Source organism: Arachis ipaensis, chromosome B03 (genome assembly GCF_000816755.2).
Source record: "Arachis ipaensis cultivar K30076 chromosome B03, Araip1.1, whole genome shotgun sequence".
Taxonomy (NCBI): domain Eukaryota; kingdom Viridiplantae; phylum Streptophyta; class Magnoliopsida; order Fabales; family Fabaceae; genus Arachis; species Arachis ipaensis.
In genome coordinates this window covers 40,133,390-40,153,151 of record NC_029787.2, presented here as the reverse complement: position 1 = coordinate 40,153,151, position 19,762 = coordinate 40,133,390, and the positions used below count along the sequence as shown (strand labels likewise).

Sequence of the window (19,762 nt, the reverse complement as noted above, 5' to 3'; positions counted from 1 at the left end):
AGTATCTGTATACCCTCCATTGGAGTCAGTAGCTTTGAGTTGAATCCTCAGCTCATTATCATGGTGCAGTAAAGTTGCCAGTATTCCGGTCTTCCACAGGAAGAACCTACAGAGTTTTTGGCACAGTTTTTACAGATTGCTGACACAGTACATGATAAAGAAGTAGATCAGGATGTCTACAGATTATTACTATTTTTATTTGCTGTAAAAGACCAAGCTAAGAGGTGGTTAAATAACCAACCTAAGGCTAGCATAAGGACATGGAAACAGCTGTCAGAAAAATTTCTGAATCAATACTTCCCTCCAAAACGGATGACATAGCTAAGGCTGGACATCTAAAGCTTTAAACAAGGAGATAATGAATCTCTTTATGATGCCTAGGAGAGATACAGAGAGATGCTAAGAAAATGCCCCTCTGAAATGTTTTCAGAATGGGTGCAGTTAGACATCTTCTATTATGGGCTTACAGAGAAAGCTCAAATTTCTCTAGATCACTCAGCTGGTGGATCTATACACATGAGAAAGACAATTGAAGAGGCTCAAGAGCTTATTGATACAGTTGCCAGAAATCAGCATCTGTACCTGAATAGTGAATCTTCTATGAAAGAAGAGGCTAAAACAGTAACTGCTGAACTCAGTCCTGCAGAACAAATTACTGAATTCAATCAGAAATTAGACTTTCTAACAGAACAGCTGGCCGAATTCAAGGAGATACTACAAGACACAAGAATGGCTAATATAAATATGAAGGTACAGTTGAAGCAAACAGAACAACAGTTATCAAAACAAATAACAGAAGAGTGCCAAGCAGTTCAATTAAGAAGTGGAAAAACATTAAATACCTCACTTCAAGGCAGCAGGAAGCCAAGATATGAACAAACTGCTATCCAAAATCCCTCTGAGGACAGTAAGAGCCCAGAAAGGAATAACTCTGGCGTCCAAACGCCAGAAACAAGCAAGGAGTTGGCGTCAAACGCCAATTGGAAGCTCAGTTTTGGCGTTCAAATGCCAGGAACAAGTAAGGAGTTGGCGTCCAACGCCACTCCAGCTTCTAACCCTGGAATTCAAATTCCAGTGAGGGATCAGACACACACAAGTGCTGATAACAACCCCTCTAAAAAGGCTCCTCCAACCACCTCTGTAGGAAATAAACCTGCAGCAACTAAGGTTGAGGAATATAAAGCCAAGATACCTTATCCTCAAAAACTCCGCCAAGAGGAGCAGGATAAGCAATTTGCTCGCTTTGCAGATTATCTCAGGACTCTTGAAATAAAGATTCCGTTTGTAGAGGCACTTGAGCAAATACCTTCTTATGCCAAGTTCATGAAAGAGATCTTGAGTCATAAGAAGGATTGGAGAGAAACTGAAAGAGTTCTCCTCACTGAAGAATGCAGTGCAGTCATTCTGAAAAGCTTTCCAGAAAAGCTTAAAGATCCCGGGAGCTTTCTGATACCATGTACATTAGAGGATAATTGCACCAAGACAGCTTTATGTGATCTTGGGGCAAGCATCAACCTAATACCTGCATCCACTATCAGAAAGCTTGGTTTAACTGAAGAAGTTAAACCAACCCGGATATGTCTCCAACTTGCTGATGGCTCCATTAAATACCCATTAGGCATGATTGAGGACATGATTGTCAGGGTTGGGCCATTCGCCTTTCCTACTGACTTTGTAGTGCTGGAAATGGAGGAGCACAATAGTGCTACTCTCATTCTAGGAAGACCTTTCCTAGCAACTGGACGAACTCTCATTGATGTCCAAAAGGGGGAAGTAACCCTGAGAGTTAATGAGGATGAGTTTAAGTTGAAAGCTGTCAAAGCCATGCAGCATCCAGACACACCAAAAGACTGCATAAAAGTTGATCTCATTGACTCTTTGGTAGAGGAGATCAACATGGCTAAGAGTCTCGAATCAGAGCTGGAAGACATCTTTAAAGATGTTCAGCCTGATTTAGAGGGTTCAGAGGAATTGAAAGAGCCTCTGAGACTTCCTCAGGAAGAGGAGAAACCTCCTAAACCCGAGCTCAAGTCATTACCACCATCCTTGAAATATGCATTTCTGGGAGAAGGTGACACTTTTCCAGTGATCATAAGCTCTGCTTTAAATCCACTGGAAGAGGAAGCACTAATTCAAGTGCTAAGGACACACAAGACAGCTCTTGGGTGGTCCATAAGTGACCTTAAGGGAATAAGCCCAGCTAGATGCATGCACAAAATTCTATTGGAGGATGATGCTAAGCCAGTGGTTCAACCACAAAGGCGGCTAAATCCAGCCATGAAGGAAGTGGTGCAGAAAGAGGTTACCAAATTACTAGAGGCTGGGATTATTTATCCTATTTCTGATAGCCCCTGGGTGAGCCCTGTTCAAGTTGTTCCCAAGAAAGGAGGCATGACAGTGGTTCATAATGAAAAAAATGAACTGGTTCCTACAAGAACAGTTACAGGGTGGCGCATGTGTATTGACTATAGAAGGCTCAACACAGCCACCAGAAATGATCATTTTCCTTTACCATTCATAGACCAGATGCTAGAGAGACTAGCAGGTCATGAATATTACTGCTTTTTGGATGGCTATTCAGGTTACAACCAAATTGCAGTAGATCATCAGGACCAAGAGAAAACAGCATTCACATGTCCTTCTGGAGTATTTGCTTACAGAAGAATGCCTTTTGGTTTGTGTAATGCACCTGCAACCTTTCAGAGGTGCATGCTCTCTATCTTCTTTGATATGGTAGAGAAATTTCTGAAAGTCTTCATGGATGACTTTTCAGTATTTGGAGACTCATTCAGCTCCTGCCTTGACCATTTAGCACTTGTTCTGAAAAGATGCCAAGAGACCAACCTAGTTTTAAACTGGAAAAAATGTCACTTTATGGTGACTGAAGGAATTGTCCTTGGGCATAAAATTTCAAACAAGGGGATAGAGGTGGATCAAGCTAAAGTGGAAGTAATTGAAAAATTACCACCACCTGCTAATGTTAAGGCAATCAGAAGCTTTCTGGGGCATGCAGGATTCTACAGGAAGTTTATAAAGAATTTTTCAAAAATTGCAAAACCCCTGAGCAATCTGCTAGCTGCTGACACGCCATTTGTGTTTGACATAGAGTGTCTGCAGGCGTTTGAGACTCTGAAAGCTAAACTGGTCACAGCATCAGTTATTTCTGCACCAAACTGGACATTACCATTTGAACTAATGTGTGATGCCAGTGACCACGCCATTGGTGCAGTACTGGGGCAGAGGCATGACAAGCTTCTGCATGTCATTTATTATGCTAGCCGTGTTTTAAATGATGCCCAGAAAAATTACACAACCACAGAAAAATAATTGCTTGCAGTGGTTTATGCCATTGACAAGTTTAGATCATACTTAGTAGGATCAAAAGTGATTGTGTACACTAACCATGCTGCTCTTAAATATCTACTCACAAAGCAGGATTCAAAACCCAGGCTCATCAGATGGGTATTGCTTCTGCAAGAGTTTGATATAGAAATAAGAGACAGAGAACCAAGTGGCTGATCATCTATCCCGGATAGAACCAATAGAATGGGAGTTTCCCCCCTCTATTGAGATCTCTGAGACATTTCCGGATGAGCATTTGTTTGCCATTCAGGAAACACCATGGTTTGCAGACATTGCAAACTATAAAGCTGCAAGGTTCATACCCAAGGAGTACAGCAGGCAACAAAAGAAAAAATTAATTACTGATGCAAAGTACTACTTGTGGGATGAACCCTATCTCTTTAAGAGATGTGCAGACGGAATAATTCGTAGGTGTGTGCCTAAAGAAGAAGCACAGAGGATCTTATGGCATTGCCATGGATCACAATATGGAGGCCATTTCGGAGGTGAGCGAACAGCCACCAAGGTCCTCCAATGTGGTTTCTACTGGCCTACACTCTATAGGGATTTCCGAGAGTTTATACGTAACTGTGACAGTTGCCAAAGAGCTGGTAATCTGCCTCATGGTTACGCCATGCCTCAACAGGGAATCTTGGAGATTGAGTTGTTTGATGTATGGGGAATTAACTTCATGGGACCTTTCCCACCATCATACTCAAACACTTATATTCTGGTGGCAGTCGACTATGTATCAAAATGGGTAGAGGCCGTTGCCACACCCACTAATGATACTAAAACAGTGCTGAAGTTCCTCCAGAAATACATCTTCAGCAGGTTTGGTGTCCCTAGAGTACTAATCAGTGATGGAGGCACTCATTTCTGCAACAAACAACTTTATTCTGCCATGGTCTGGTATGGGATTAGCCACAAGGTGGCAACTCCATATCATCCACAGACAAATGGGAAAGCTGAAGTCTCTAACAGAGAACTAAAAAGAATCCTGGAACGGACTATAAGTACCCGTAGAAAGGATTGGGCAAGAAGCTTGGATGATGCTGTGTGGGCTTACAGAACAGCATTCAAGACTCCTATAGAGACCTCTCCATACCAGCTTGTGTATAGTAAGGCCTATCATTTGCCCGTGAAACTGGAACATAAGGCCTACTGGGCAACCAGATTCCTAAACTTTGATGCCAAATTAGCCGGAGAAAAAAGATTACTCTAGCTAAATGAGCTAGAGGAATTTAGACTCACTGCTTTCGAAAATGCCAAGCTTTATAAGGAGAAATAAAAAAGGTGGCATCACATAAGGCTGTCATCAAGAGTCTTTGAACCAGGACAAAAGGTTCTATTGTTTAACTCTAGGCTCAAGCTATTCCCTGGGAAACTGAAGTCCCGGTGGAGGGGACCGTATGTGATTACAAGTGTATCACCATATGGTTATATGGAGCTTCAAGACATTGATTCTGATAAGAAGTTCATTGTTAATGGACAGAGAATCAAGCACTATCTTGAAGGCAATGTTGAGCAAGAGTGCTCAAGGCTGAGGCTAAATTAAAAGCTCAGCAAGGTCCAGCTAAAGACAATAAAGAAGCGCTTGCTGGGAGGCAACCCAGCCATTGGCAAAACTCTTTCTGTCATTTTGCCCTATTCTTCATTTTATTTATTTATTTATTTATTATTTTTTTAAGCATATAAGTTCAATGTTAATAAGGTAAAGAGTCAATTGCATAGGTTCACAGGGTTACAGAAGGATTCAGCACACAAAACAGAGAAAAAAAGAGCTCACTGGCAAGAAAACGCCAGTAAGAGGCACAACTGGGTGTTAAACACCCAAAAGGAGCATCTACTGGGCGTTTAACGCCAGTAAAGATAGCCATCTGGGCGTTAAATGCCAGAAAGAAGTAGCTTCTGGGCGTTTAACGCCAGATTGACAGCATCCTGGGCGTTCAGAAAAACGCCCAGTGACAAAGGGGTTTCTGGCGTTTAACGCCAGCTAGAAGCAACAGCTGGGCGTTAAACGCCCAAACCAAGCAGCAACTGGGCGTTAAACGCCCAAAACATGCAGCAGTTGGGCGTTTAACACCAGGAATGTGGGGATTAGGAAATTTCGTTTTCAATTCAAATTTTTTTCAATTTTTTATGTTTCAATTCATGATTTCTTGCACAAACATTTTACAAATCCTAATTTTTCAAATCCTTTTTCAAAAAAATATATCAAATGTATCTTAATTCATAAGCCCTTTTTCTTAATCCTCTTCAATTTATCTTCAAATCCTTTTCAAAACAAATCTATCTCTTTTCCTTCTAAAATCTTTTCAAATCATCAATATCTTTTTCAAATCTTCACATCATCTTTTTCAAAATTCAGATTTATCTTTTTCAAATATCTTTCATATCTTTTCAATTTTAAATTATATCTTTTTCCTATCATACTTATCTTTTACAAATCATATCTTCTATCATATTTCCTTCAAAATTTTCGAAACCTACCCCCCCTTCCCTTTAAATTTTGGTTCGGCCTCCCCCTCTCCTCCACAAGTTGTGCTTGTCTCTCCCTCTTTCCATCTCCTTTCTTTTCTTTTGCTTGAGGACAAGCAAACCTCTAAGTTTGGTGTGTTTATCCGTGATCACTAAGCCAATACCCACTAAGATCATGGCTCCCAAGAGAAAACAAACCGACTCAAGAGGCAAGAAGGAGAATATTCCAAAACCACTTTGGAATCAAGGAAAGTTTATAACCAAAGAACATTCAGACCATTTTTACAAAATAATGAGTCTAAGGTCAGTGATCCCGGAAGTTAAATTCGATCTGAAAGAATATGAATATCCGGAGATCTAAGAGCAAATTTGAAACAGGAGCTGGAAAGTCCTAGCTAATCCTGAGACAAAGGTGGGAAGAAACATGGTTCAGGAATTCTATGCTAATCTATGGCAGACGGACAGACAGAGAATAGCTGGAACCGCATTCTATGACTATAGAACTCTGGTCAGAGGGAAGATTGTTCACACCCACCCTGACAAAATAAGGGAGATCTTCAAGCTGCCTCAACTGCAAGATGACCCAGACTCCTTTAATAGGAGAATGATGAGATCAAACCTGGGATTGGACAAAATTCTAGAGGACATATGCCTCCCTAGAGCCAAGTGGACAACCAACACAAAGGGTGCCCCGAATCAACTCAAGAGAGGAGATCTCAAACCAGTTGTCAGAGGATGGCTGGACTTCATTGGGCGCTCTATTCTGCCCACTAGCAACCGCTCTGAAGTCACCATCAGAAGAGCAGTGATAATTCATTGCATTATGCTGGAAAAAGAAGTGGAAGTTCATCAGCTGATTGCTTGTGAGCTTTACAAAATTGCAAACAAGAACTCCAAAGATGCTAAATTGGCCTATCCAAGCTTGGTTTCTCTGTTATGTAAAGATGCTGGGATAAAGATGGGAGTAGATAAGTATATCTCAGTTGAGCAACCAACCACCAAAAAGTCTATGGAAGGACTACAGGTGCAGGACGACCCCATCAAGAGAAAAGCAGAGGAGCTCCTCCCGGAAATCCCTCAAATTGAATACTGGGATGCCTAGAAGCATCTGTCACCAAGTTGCAAGAAGCTGTGGATCAACTGAAGGAAGAACAGCAAAATCAAAACAGCATGCTCTGCAAACTGCTTAGAGAATAAGAAGAGCAAGGGCGTGAACTGAAGGAATTAAAGCGTCAGAAACTATCTCTTGAATGGCCAATCACTCCACAGACTAAAGAGGCATCCACCTCCCAAATTCAAGGTTGTTGAGTTCTAATCTTAGCCTTAACTCTGTGATAATTGTTCTTATTTGAGTTTTACCTTAGAAGTTATATATGAGTAATAGTAATTAGTATCTATATTTTGATTTTATCTCCAATTAAGCTATAATTTATTTTTCTCATCATCACTAAACATGAATAAAATAGCAGATTTTCTTTAGAATAAGGAGGCAATAGTTTTCGAGTTTTTTTTTAAGAAAAATTCTAATTAATTACATGTGGTGGCAATGCTTTTTATCTTCTGAATGAATGCTTGAATAGTGCATATGTCTTTTGAAGTTGATGTTTATGAATGTTAAATATGTTGGCTCTTGAAGAATAAGAAAAAAGGAGACATGTTATTTGATAATCTGAAAAATCATAAAAATGATTCTTGAAGCAAGAAAAAGCAGTGAATACAAAAGCTTGCGAAAAAAAAGGGCGAAAAAAAAAGAAAAAGAAAAAGCAAGCAGAAAAAGCCAATAGCCCTTAAAACCAAAAGGCAAGGGTAATAAAAAGGATCCAAGGCTTTGAGTATCAGTGGATAGGAGGGCCCAAAGGAATCAAATCCTGGCCTAAGCGGCTAAACCAAGCTGTCCCTAACCATGTGCTTGTGGCGTGAAGGTGTCAAGTGAAAACTTGAGACTGAGCGGTTAAAGTCAAGGTCCAAAGCAAAAAGAAGAGTGTGCTTAAGAACCCTAGACACCTCTAATTGGGGACTTTAGCAAAGCTGAGTCACAATCTGAAAAGGTTCACCCAATTATATGTCTGTGGCATTTAGGTATCCGGTGGAATACTGGAAAACAAAGTGCTTAGGGCCACGGCCAAGACTCATAAAGTAGCTGTGTTCAAGAATCAACACACTGAACTAGGAGAATCAATAACACTATCTGAATTCTAAGTTCCTATGGATGCCAATCATTCTGAGCTTCAATGGATAAAGTGAGATGCCAAAACTATTCGGAAGCAAAAAGCTACTAGTCCCACTCATCTAATTAGAATCTGAGCTTCACTCAAAAACTCTGAGATATTATTGCTTCTTGACTTATTTGTATTCTATTTTATTTGTCTAGTTGCTTGGGGACAAGCAACAGTTTAAGTTTGGTGTTGTGATGAGCGGAGATTTTATACGCTTTTTGGGGTTAATTTCATATAGTTTTTAGTATGTTTTAGTTAGTTTTTAGTATATTTTCATTAGTTTCTAGGCAAAATTCATATTTCTAGACTTTACTATGAGTTTGTGTGTTTTTCTATAATTTCAGATATTTTTTGGCTGAAATTGAGGGAACTGAGCAAAAATCTGATTCAGGCTGAAAAAGGACTGCTGATGCTGTTGGATTCTGACCTCTCTGCACTCGGAATGAATTTTCTGGAGCTACAGAAGTCCAATTGGTGCGCTCCCAATTGCGTTGGAAAGTAGATATCCAGGGCTTTTCAGAAATATATAATAGTCCATACTTTGCCCAAGGATAGACAACGTAAACTGGCGTTCAACGCCAGTTCCATGCTGCTGTATCTCTTGGATTCCTTAATCAGAATCTTCGTGGTATAAGCTAGAATCCATTGGCAGCATCCTTGAGAATCCGGAAAGTCTAAACCTTGTCTGTGGTATTTCGAGTAGGATTCAGGGATTGGATGACTGTGAAGAGCTTCAAACTCACAAGTGTTGGGCATAGTGACAGACACAAAAGGACCAATGGATCCTATTCTAGCATGAGTGGGAACCGACAGATGATTAGCCGTGCGGTGACAGCGCACCTGTACCATTTTCACTGAGATGACGGATGGTAGCCATTGACAACGGTGATCCACCAACACACAGCTTGCCATAGGAGGAACCTTGCGTGCGTGAAGAAGAAGACAGGGAGAAAGCAGAGATTCAGAAGACAAAGCATCTCCAAAACTCCAACACATTCTCCATTACTGCAGAAAAAGTATTTAATCCATGCTCTTTTATTCTTCGGAATTCATACTGATAATTATAATTGATTTCCTGACTAAGATTTACAAGATAACCATAGATTGCTTCAAACCAACAATCTCCGTGGGATCGACCCTTACTCACGTAAGGTATTACTTGGACGACCCAGTGCACTTGCTGGTTAGTGGTACGAGTTGTGAAAAGTGTGATCACAATTTGTGCACCACCCTTCCATAATAATTATATACATAATAACATTACTATATAATATGAAGGGTAATATTGTCATTATATAACTTAATTCATTTTTTTTCTCCATTTTTCTTTCCAAACAAACAACATAAATTATTTATCTTTCAATATCTTTCCATCTTATTTTTCTTTCATCCAAATACACCCATAAAAATTAAATTTCACTTCAATTTCTTTCTTTCTATTTCTTTTCACTCAATTTCTCTCCTTCCTATTTCTTTCCACTCCCAAGCAAAGCGTTCAGGTCCAATGCACAAGACTATAGGTTTTTTGGTGTCTTCCACGTGTCACTCAAAGGCAATACACACTTGTTGAACACAGCGCACCACTTGTCGACTGAAGAACCAGCTACTACTCTCCTTTAATATATTAAGTAGTGTATATCATTTGATGATTCAAACATAAAATCTGGTGATTACTCTTCCTTTTATAATAATTTTTGTTATTTCAAACTGATAGAATAGTTCAGTGTAAGCAACCAACATGCCAAAAGTTTCTTTATTCCATCAGCGGATGTATGATTGTTGGATTAAGTCATCACAAAAGGAAAAAAAAAATAAAGCGAAGATTACATTATAAAATCTTAAATTAATTGTAAGCCAATTTAAGTCAATAAATTAAATTCTAAGATTTGTTTTATTTAAGTTTTGTGCTTTTTACTTTAAATCCACAAAATGCACAAGTTGATTGTTTTGTTAACAAATAATCATATGACTGTTACGTTATATTTGGCAATTAATTAATTAACATTGAATAATTTAATATTTCATTTTATTTTTTATTTTTAAATCTTACAAATAAAATTGATTGGATTACGTAAGCACTAAAAGGAAAATATACTAAAACATTACATTATAACAAATTGTAGACCAAATTAAGTTAAAAAAATCAATTTCCTCTACATTAGTAATTAGTATTAAATTTAAGAGAGAGGCATTTAATATGCACCAATCAATGAGAGAGAGAGAGTCATTTAATGCATACCAACCAATCAGAAAATAGTATGTTTTGTTTTCCAATAAAAGGGGTTAGTAGTTTAAATTATCACCACCAACCACCATTTTTACCCAAAAAAAAAAATGTTAAACCCGCCTGATATACTTGGTGTGCTGCAGCTACTATTTAGTTTTTTTAATCAATAATGAATAAGGGGGCTAAAGTACTCATCAATTATCATAATAAGTATTTCACATATCAACAATCTCAGATCTTGGCTAAGCTTTTAATTGTAATTTGTAATGTGCTCTCTTCCTTATTTTTTTAATTAGTGCTTGTTTAAATGGAAATGTATCTATTGTGTGATAAGGTGAGTATTGGAGTGCTGATTAAGTCCTCTGATACTGAAAATTTTTCATCCTTTGAACATTATTGTTATAAGTGTAGCTGAAAGAACAACTTGTCGGGTAAAATAAGTTTTGGAAATCATATGAATACAAATGAGCCAGAATATATGAATCAAATAGTAAAGTAATGTATTTACCATTATACATTTGGTATGATTTTTTTCCTTTTTTAGCCAAAGTAATGAATTCAGATAATATATCGAGAAAGGTGGAATCAAGTATATAAAAATATGCTGGACAATAAATTAGCTTATGTTCTGAACGGTTAACATTTTTTATCATGTTTTGGCTTATTAAAGCAAATATATGTATTCATTCTGTTTAGGAATTTGGAATTTGTGTGGCATTACGGGCAAAAGCTTTTGTGATTAAAGTTGATATGGTTCTGCTAGTGGGAGCTATTCTTCCGAAACTACTGGGTAAGTAAAGCTATTAAGCAGTTTCACCTTATGCAGTTATACTTGTAACACACTAACTTTTAGCACCTCATGATCGCACTAAAAGTCCGAGCGCTACTTACCTCTATTCTTTTAATTATATATTATGTTCATTTAATATTGAGTCTTCACGAGTACGAACCGAAGGTTTAATTAAGAAAACAGAAAGGTTTTACTTTTAATCACTTAATCATAAAGATATTTAATATATATATATATTCACATAGCATTATATACATAGACTTATTTCAAGATTCTCAAATACAAGTCCTATCCCCTCTAAAAACTAAAAAAATAAACGACGAGGGAAAAAATAAAATCTAAGAACTTAACTCGTAAACTCAATCTTCTATGCTCCTATAGTTCCGCACTAAGCCTTCGCACCTGTAGCTGAAAGGGGTGGAGATAGGGGTAAGAACTGGGGAGTTCTTAGTAGGGTCGGGGATAGAAGTTAAGTTCATTATCCTAATTTAAAACTCATATTTTTCTTATAAAAATTTCATGCAAAATGAAATTTCATATATTTCACCGCTTACCATTTTAACCAAAGCTTACCGCTGGTCCTTCCAATCATGGCCTTCGGCCCAAATCAAATCAACTCGGCCTACGGCCCAATTCAAAACGAATCACCATCAAAACTTAATCACAAGACAGAATCAATCATAGGCACAAACAATGCAAGACAAACACAAATTAGAGAGCAATTACAGGACATAGAATCCAATCACAAGCACACAGAATCATGAAAACATAATCCCAACAAGTATGCGCAAACAAGTATGATGCATGTCTAGTCTTATACAGGTCATGAGCTCATATGTCGGTTTGTTGCCCGATTCCCGACACTAGTCCTAAGATAAGCGTTTTGTACCGCCGTCCTTATCTCAGCCAACGCCCCCTCCAAGAGCGTAATACATCGCCGTTCTCATGGGGAACCTTCCATTCGGTCTCTAGTGAGCATTACTGGTGCACAGAATTACACTTCGCACAACTGAACCAGCAAGTGCATTGGGTCGTCCAAGTATTACCTGAGTGAGTCAGGGTCGATCCCACGAGGATTGGATTTGAAGCAAGTTATGGTTATCTTGTAGATCTTAGTCAGGCGGATAGAAAAGTTAGTTGGTTGTTTAAAACGCATAAAAATAAAATAAAGATAATGTTACTCAGTTGATGGTGAATGCAATAATAAGAAGATGGTTAAGGCTTCAGAGATGCTTTATTCTTATGGATTAATTCAGTCTCACTGTCTACGCCAATTGTGAATGATTTCTTCTATGACAGGCTGTATGTGATCAACGCCTTTCTTGAGAGGTCGCCGATCTTCCTCCAGGCTAAACACCAGGGTTAGTGCGTATCTAGTCTGATTGAGGGTGAAGCTCCTGCAGTTCATTCCCCTTGATGATCCTACTCAAAACGCCACAGATAATATCAAATCTTTCGGATCAGAGAATGTTGTGCCTTTGGTTCTAGCCTTTACCACAAAGACTCTAATCTCCCCATACTTCGCTGAACTAGTGTCTCGAGAAGTCCCCAACTAAGTCGTGGATTAGCCATATAAGAGATGTATAAGCAAGCTAGTGGTTCATTGATATCCGATGAAAGACGCTCGCTGAATCCATGTAGAATAGAGATAACCTTGTGCTGGTTCAACTCATTCATAAGGTTAAAGAACGAAGATACATCTTAGAATAGAGAATCAAACACGAATTGAGATAGAACAGTAATACTTTTATTAATTCATAAAACTCAGCAGAGGTCATCCCCTTAACCTAGGAGGTTTAGAGACTTATACTGTACAAAAGTGATAATAAATTCAAATGGGGGAGGAAGAAGATCCTAAACATGGGTGATCTTCTCCTATATATACTAATCTAATGACTAAGGATTACAGAAATAAGATAGGCTTAAGCTTGTAGTGCAAAAATACACTTCCGAGGCTACTTGGTGAGTGTTTGGGCTGAGCTTTAGTGGTCTCCACGTGCTAGGATGCTCCTTGGGCGTTGAACGCTGGCTAGGGACACCTTTATGGGCATTGGACGCTGGTCACTCCTTTGTGGACGTTGGACGCTTGGATTGGGATAGATGGCTAGCGTTGAATGCCAGTTTTGGGCCTTTAATTCTGAAGCAAAGTATGGACCATTATACATTGCTGGAAATCCCTGGATGTTAGCTTTCCATAGCCATTGAGAATGCTCCATTGGACTTCTGTAGCTCCAGAAAAGCTCTTTCGAGTGCATGGAGGTTAGATCCTAACAGCATCTAAATCAGACTTTTGCTCCAACTCCCCAATTTCAGGCAGAAAATACCTGAAATTGCATAAAAATACAGAAACTCATAGTAGAATCCAAAAATGTGAATTTTACACTAAAAACCTATGAAAATATAATAAAACTTAAATAAAACATGCTAAAAACTATATGAAAATGATGCCAAAAAGGCGTATAAAATATCCGCTCATCAGTTACGCATCGCCATCCTCACTAAGCTATCCTTATAGTGTCAAGTGAGTATTACGCATCGCCGTCCTCACTAGATACTTGGCACTAAGGCCCAACAGCACTCAATTTCTTTTCAACCACCAAATCTCATCAATTTCCTCAAAATACCACATCACAACAATTCCAAAACCATTAAGACAACTACCGCTGAGCTATTTTTCACAGCCAAACCAACAAATCACAAGCAACAAAAATAATTTTTTTAAATAAAATAATAAATCATAAATAACTCATTATTCAATTTTTAAAAATTCAGGTTGTTATAATACCAATATAATCATGTAACGTCTCAAAACATAATTAATAATTGGACAAATAAATTTTCTATGTCAAAAGTTCTAGAGGATCATTGTATGAATTTTATGTGTTATTTCTATATAATTTGTGTGATCCCTCCAGTTAAGATATTTGTTTATTAAATAGCATTGCGTAATTACTGATACAGTACTGAATTTGGTAACTTATCAAACAGGCAAATTCTGGGCATGCTATGAATGTCCCTGTTGTTCCCTTGGGTGCAATGTTGGCTGCAGCTTATCCTCTTTCATTTTGTCAACCATATGTGTTGTCATGGTTAAATACTTTGATTTCAGCTAAAGACATGATGGATGCATATCTGTTAAAAAAATTGTTCTAAAATAACCTCTGAAAGTGCTTCTATTCATCCACCAAATTGCCTAATTTGTTAGGAGGGTTAGTTAAGTTGAGGTTGATCGCAAGGTAAAATGTATCTATTTCTTTTATAGCATATTTAGCTTGTAATACTATAAATGGTTGTACGCTCTTTGTGGATGTACCTGATTTTGCTCCTATATGCAACTCAATTATATATATCATAACCTTATTGGCATGGAATATGTTTGGTACATGTTGTATACAAAAAAGGTGCATTTTATGATTTAAGTAAATTATTATTAACTTGTCAATAGACTAATGTAACTGATTGTTGGATGAAATAATTGCAACTGGTAGGTACTATACCAGCAAAACTTATCTTGCAACTCACAACAGCATTTTCAGAGCGTGGGTTATTTAACAGGAAGGGACCTTTTTTACAAAGATCATATACACAAAAACAATATCTCTATCTTAGCTATTGCTGGAGACCATGGTATGATTTGCCCACCTGAAGTTGTGGAAGGTAAACACTATATTTATAAATGCCTATTTATTTGTTCTAGGGAATTAAAGTTGATACGATTTTGCTAGTGGGAGCTATTCTTCGAAAACTACTTGATAAGTAAAGCTATTAAGTAGTTTCACCTTATGCAGTTGTACCAATATAATAATCTAATATCTAAAACCATAATTAATTATCGGATAAATGAAATTGTATGTCAAAAATCCCAAAATGAGCATTAATTGACTTTTAGGTGTGACTTCTATATAATATTTATGAACCCGCTAGTATAAGATATTTATGCAATTGATAGAATATGGACTCAGAGACCTAAATTCCCCGGATAATCTAAAAAATGCCTATCTTAATATGTCTAAGTAGTACTTCTACATGGATTATATGATTCTAATGGTTCATGGTTATATGTGAAATTCAAAATTTAGTTGCATCAAACTATCTACTGTATTGTCTATTACACAACATTTAGAAGCTTAACTACTATTGAATTTCACGCCTGCTGATAGAAGATTAAGAAAAGGATGTGTGGTTACTTCAGATTGCTTATTAATTAATAAGGCTATTGGTTATTTCAGGTCATTTGGGATAGAATGTCAGGAGATTCCAAAATTGTTCTACTAGGTAAATTCTGTCATATCAAATTAAAATTTAAGTGATACATGCCTGAAATAGTTGCTTAAATATTTGCTTAAATATGACAAATGTGCCTAAAGATTGCATAATTAAATAGTCTATACTAGAGCAAAAAGAGTACCTATTTGATGTGATGATTTTGCCTCGGTTTAATCTAAAATTAACACGGAGTTAAGCAATTTTCTTGTTGTAAGATGCCCTCTTCAATAAACATTTCTAAAAACTTCTTTGAATATGGCATTATCTGTCTCTATTCGATTATCAGCATCATGACAATCTTCAATCCTTTCCTGTTTTTTACTCTAGATGCTATGACATAAAGCTGATCGTGAGTAAAAATAGGCTTTTTGAGTAATAAACCAACCTTTGACATTGATTGCCCTTGGGTATTATTTATAGTCATTGCGTAAGACACCAATATGAAAAATTGCCTCTGTTGAAACTTGAATGGTATTCGATGATCTGACGGGCTTAGAGTCATCCTAGGAATAAACACCTTCTGACCTTTGTTCTTCCCAACCTTGCTACATGCTTTTATGATGTGTTTTCCAAGCTTAGTGGTAACCAATCATGTACCATTGCACAATCCTGTAGAATGGTCTATATTTATCAATAACATTATAGTGTTTCAACCTTTAATGTCAACTCATGATTTAAAACTCCTGAGCATCTGATTGTGTTTACTAATTCAGATGTGTGTATGGATGCCAATAAGTCATTGTTGGATTTTGTTGGGCATGCCTTGTCTGAGCTGTAATATGTTTGTGCTTCAGTAGGGTTTAAGCTCATCATGTAGTTGTTTATCTCATCAACTATTTGCAATATTGGCATTAGTATCACTCGATCTTTAATATGTTTATCAATATTTGACCTGCAAAACAGTTCTGAATATGTTACCTTACAGATTGTCTCTATTGGGTTAGCCCAATCCTTAACCAGGATGTCTTCTGGGATTTCAATCCTCTCACCATAATTTCTTGGTGTTCCGTGACTACCATCACCAATACCTAGTATCCAGTCAGTAAACTCTTTTAACTCGAAGAAATTTGTGTGGGAGTCACCTGCTTTCAATCGCATGTTTTTTGTCAATGTCAACAACTTGCAACTATCCCATATGTACGATGAGTTTATAGTGGCGTTAACAATTTCCTGTCTAGTCCCTTTAGGAATTAGTAGGATAATCTGTCGAAAGTCACCACCGAAGACCACTGTCTTACCCCTAAAAGGCTAATCAAGGCTGTTTGGATTGCTGAATTTTAAGATGTCACGCATTGTCTTGTCAAGTGCCTCAATACAAAATCTATTTACCATAAGAGCTTCATCCCAAATGATTAGCTTAGTCTTTATTAACAAATCAGCTAATGTGCTGCCCTGTTTTATATTACATTTTGAGAATTCATCTAAATTTAATGAGATTGCAAATCGTGAGTGTGTTATTCGTCCACCAAGTAGTAAAAGAGATGCAATCCCACTTGATGCAATAGTAAGTACAACTTGTGATCTTGATCTCAGTGCAAAAGATAATGTCTTCCAAACAAAAGTTTTTCCTGTTCTACCGTAACCATACAAAAAGAATATGCCCCCCTTTGCCTCTTTGAACTGCTTATATGACTTGCTCATACAACTCTTTGCTCGTCTGTTAGTTGTTACATGTAAGTAGCATGATCTATAGCTAGTTGTCTTCTATTATAGCGGAGCTCATCACAAATTAGCTTGTTCATTCCATTAACATACACTTGATTATTAAGTTAACTCATATTCAGAATTGGCATTGGTGAAAAATTCCTAAGACTCTTGTTGTAGCTGTTCATAATTTTCTCAATTTCTATTAGTGTCAACTCCTTCAACTCATCCTCAGTAAGGACTAAATATGTGGTAAGCCAGAAAAAATTAACATGATTGAATAAATGATTAATCACATTAGAAATATATGATTTATCATAACTCAATAGTATACCGACAATTTGTTTTCTTGTTATACTAAAATTAAACACACATGCTTCCCCTACATACAGTGGCGGAACCAAGGGGGGCAGCGTAGGCCGCAGTCCCCCTTTTAGATTTTTTAATTACATAAAAATATTCAGTTATTAATTATTTATTTTTAGGTTTTTGAGTTTGTTAAACATATTTTTGTTATAAATTTGTATAATAATTATATAGAGTATATTAATTTTTTTATTAATGATTGAATATTTATTACTAAAAATATATTATTTTAATTTTGTTAACTATTAAAATAAGATTAAGTACTTCTCTTCATTTTATGTCCACAATAATATTTTTTTAAATTAGAATTTGACTAAATAATTTATTTTATTATAAATTAGCGAAGATACATATTTTTTGTCTGTCAATGCTTTGAAAACATAATACAGTATCTAGAATTTTTATTATTATAATTTTAGAAAGTGCTTTTAGAATAAGTTCATTATAAAAAAAAAACAAAATAAAAAATTATAGATTTAGCATGAGTTTAAAGAACTTGCCATCCCTAATATTAAAATTCTAGTTCCGCCACTGCCTGCATAAGTTATTGACACAAATTCACGTGTTTTAGTATATTATAATATATTATGGCTTATGTTTTAATCACTTAAGAGAAGACATAAAATCTATATATATTTGTAAAAAATGCAAGCTTTTTGAAAAAGTTAAATCTTAGATCATGCCTAGTTGATATATTTAATAATATAAGGCACCATTTTAATTGAGATATTTGAATTGACTAATATAGTGGCAATACTGACAATTGTAAGATTATAAAACAAATTTCGTTGGTGCATTGAAACCATATAAATTTTTTCTAATGATAATGTAACGAAATGACTTGTCTCATGTAGAAAATACTACACATATAACTTTAGCTAACATTTTCGTCATCTAATTATCCCAACAAATGGATGTTGTGCCATGCTTCATTCTAACCTATTATACAAAATATTTTTTTTCCCTGTAAATGCATTAACATTAATGGTCTTGTCGTAACTTATTATGCCAATGTGATATAGCAAGGCTAACCAAAATATTCACATATTAAAAAAATTACCTCATAGTGAGTATAATATGCATAAGTGGAGTAAAATAAATTTTTATGTTACCTGAATTGACCAGAAGTCTTCGTTGCCTATGAAGTATGTCATCACATAATAGAGTCCATGTCTTTTGCCAAATATGTTCTAGTGTATCTATCGAATTTGAAAACAAAAGTGTTGTAAAAGTTTTCTCAAATATGTTCCTAAACCCCAATGGCTAGCTTCCTCTATTGCCTCAATATATTCCTTGTCATCTTCTAAAAGGCCACGTGCATAACACTCTTTGAAAGTAGCATACACCACACCATCTATAGTCCTGATATCCTGAAAAGAAGTTGGTCTCTTGATGAAATTGAGGAGAAGCCTTAAATAATATCTTTCACCAGATCCTGGAGGCACATAAAAAATTCTTCCAATCACAAAATGTGTTTTTCGGGGCAACCATACTCTTTCTTTTGCCTTCCATACAAACTTATTTCTTTCAAATTCCATACAAATTTAGTGGGGAGCTCTGCATATGTCAGTGTTCTTACTTCTGTATAATCCTTGTTTGCTTGAAACCATCCTAGAAACATGGATCTCTATAATGTATGTTATAACCAAAGATCCTTCAGGCGGCCTCACAGAGAGATATGTACCTACAATCATAATATATGTTGACCTCATCATATTCATCTAGGTCAGCATTCTCTGTCACACTCTTGTAAAATGAAGCTGTTACACGATCATACCCTTTGTTAACGTACTTGAACAAATACTTGATTGATTTTGATTAGTTACACCACTCAACATTTATGTGAGCCCCATATCTCATGAATAGTAGCTTATTATGTGGAATCACATATTGATTGTCAAGATCAACTCTAGACTTGTTTATAGTCCTTCCATTTTCCCTGCATTTGTAGACTGGATAACCATCATCAACGACAATTGAGCACTCAACAAATCTCTTGGGGAAGCAATGTATGCACTTACCATTCTCTATACATGGTGAATCTTTCTTAGCCATCCCACATGGGCCGTGTATTATGTGCTTCTCCACAGCTTCATAGTATTCAGGATCTAGCTCATTTTCCGATATCTCAGCTGAGATGATTTTGTCAATGTCGTCAGCAATTGGATACTTGTCATCCTTGTATAAGAATAATAGTATATATGCATGTTGTAATCCTATTTTTTGAAACCTGATGGTATATACAACTGCGTGAATAATAATTTATCCATCAAATACACACAATTACATCTCAGGGCTGGAACAATGAAACATATAATTATTTGTTTCATAACTTGTATAATTAAATACCTTGTTTGCTCGAATGTCTTTAATCAATATATCCAATTTATTCTTGAATGCTCTGCAAACTATGTCAAGTCTATCTTCTGC

General features: G+C 36.5%; 2 long non-coding RNA genes across 2 annotated transcripts in view; one reads left to right on the top strand and one right to left on the bottom strand.

Annotated features, from left to right (window-relative positions):
* LOC110269669 overlaps positions 1-15,988 on the bottom strand; it is a 21,535-nt gene extending 5,547 nt beyond the window's left edge. Inside the window, exons 1-2 of the long non-coding RNA XR_002358433.1 lie at positions 15,977-15,988; positions 1,154-1,162 (exon numbers count right to left, since the gene is read on the bottom strand). This is a non-coding gene — a long non-coding RNA (uncharacterized LOC110269669). The remainder of the gene's footprint in view (positions 1-1,153; positions 1,163-15,976) is intronic.
* Positions 1-17,956, top strand: part of LOC110269670 — a 23,484-nt gene extending 5,528 nt beyond the window's left edge. The window contains exons 2-3 of the long non-coding RNA XR_002358434.1: positions 1,351-1,371; positions 17,945-17,956. This is a non-coding gene — a long non-coding RNA (uncharacterized LOC110269670). The remainder of the gene's footprint in view (positions 1-1,350; positions 1,372-17,944) is intronic.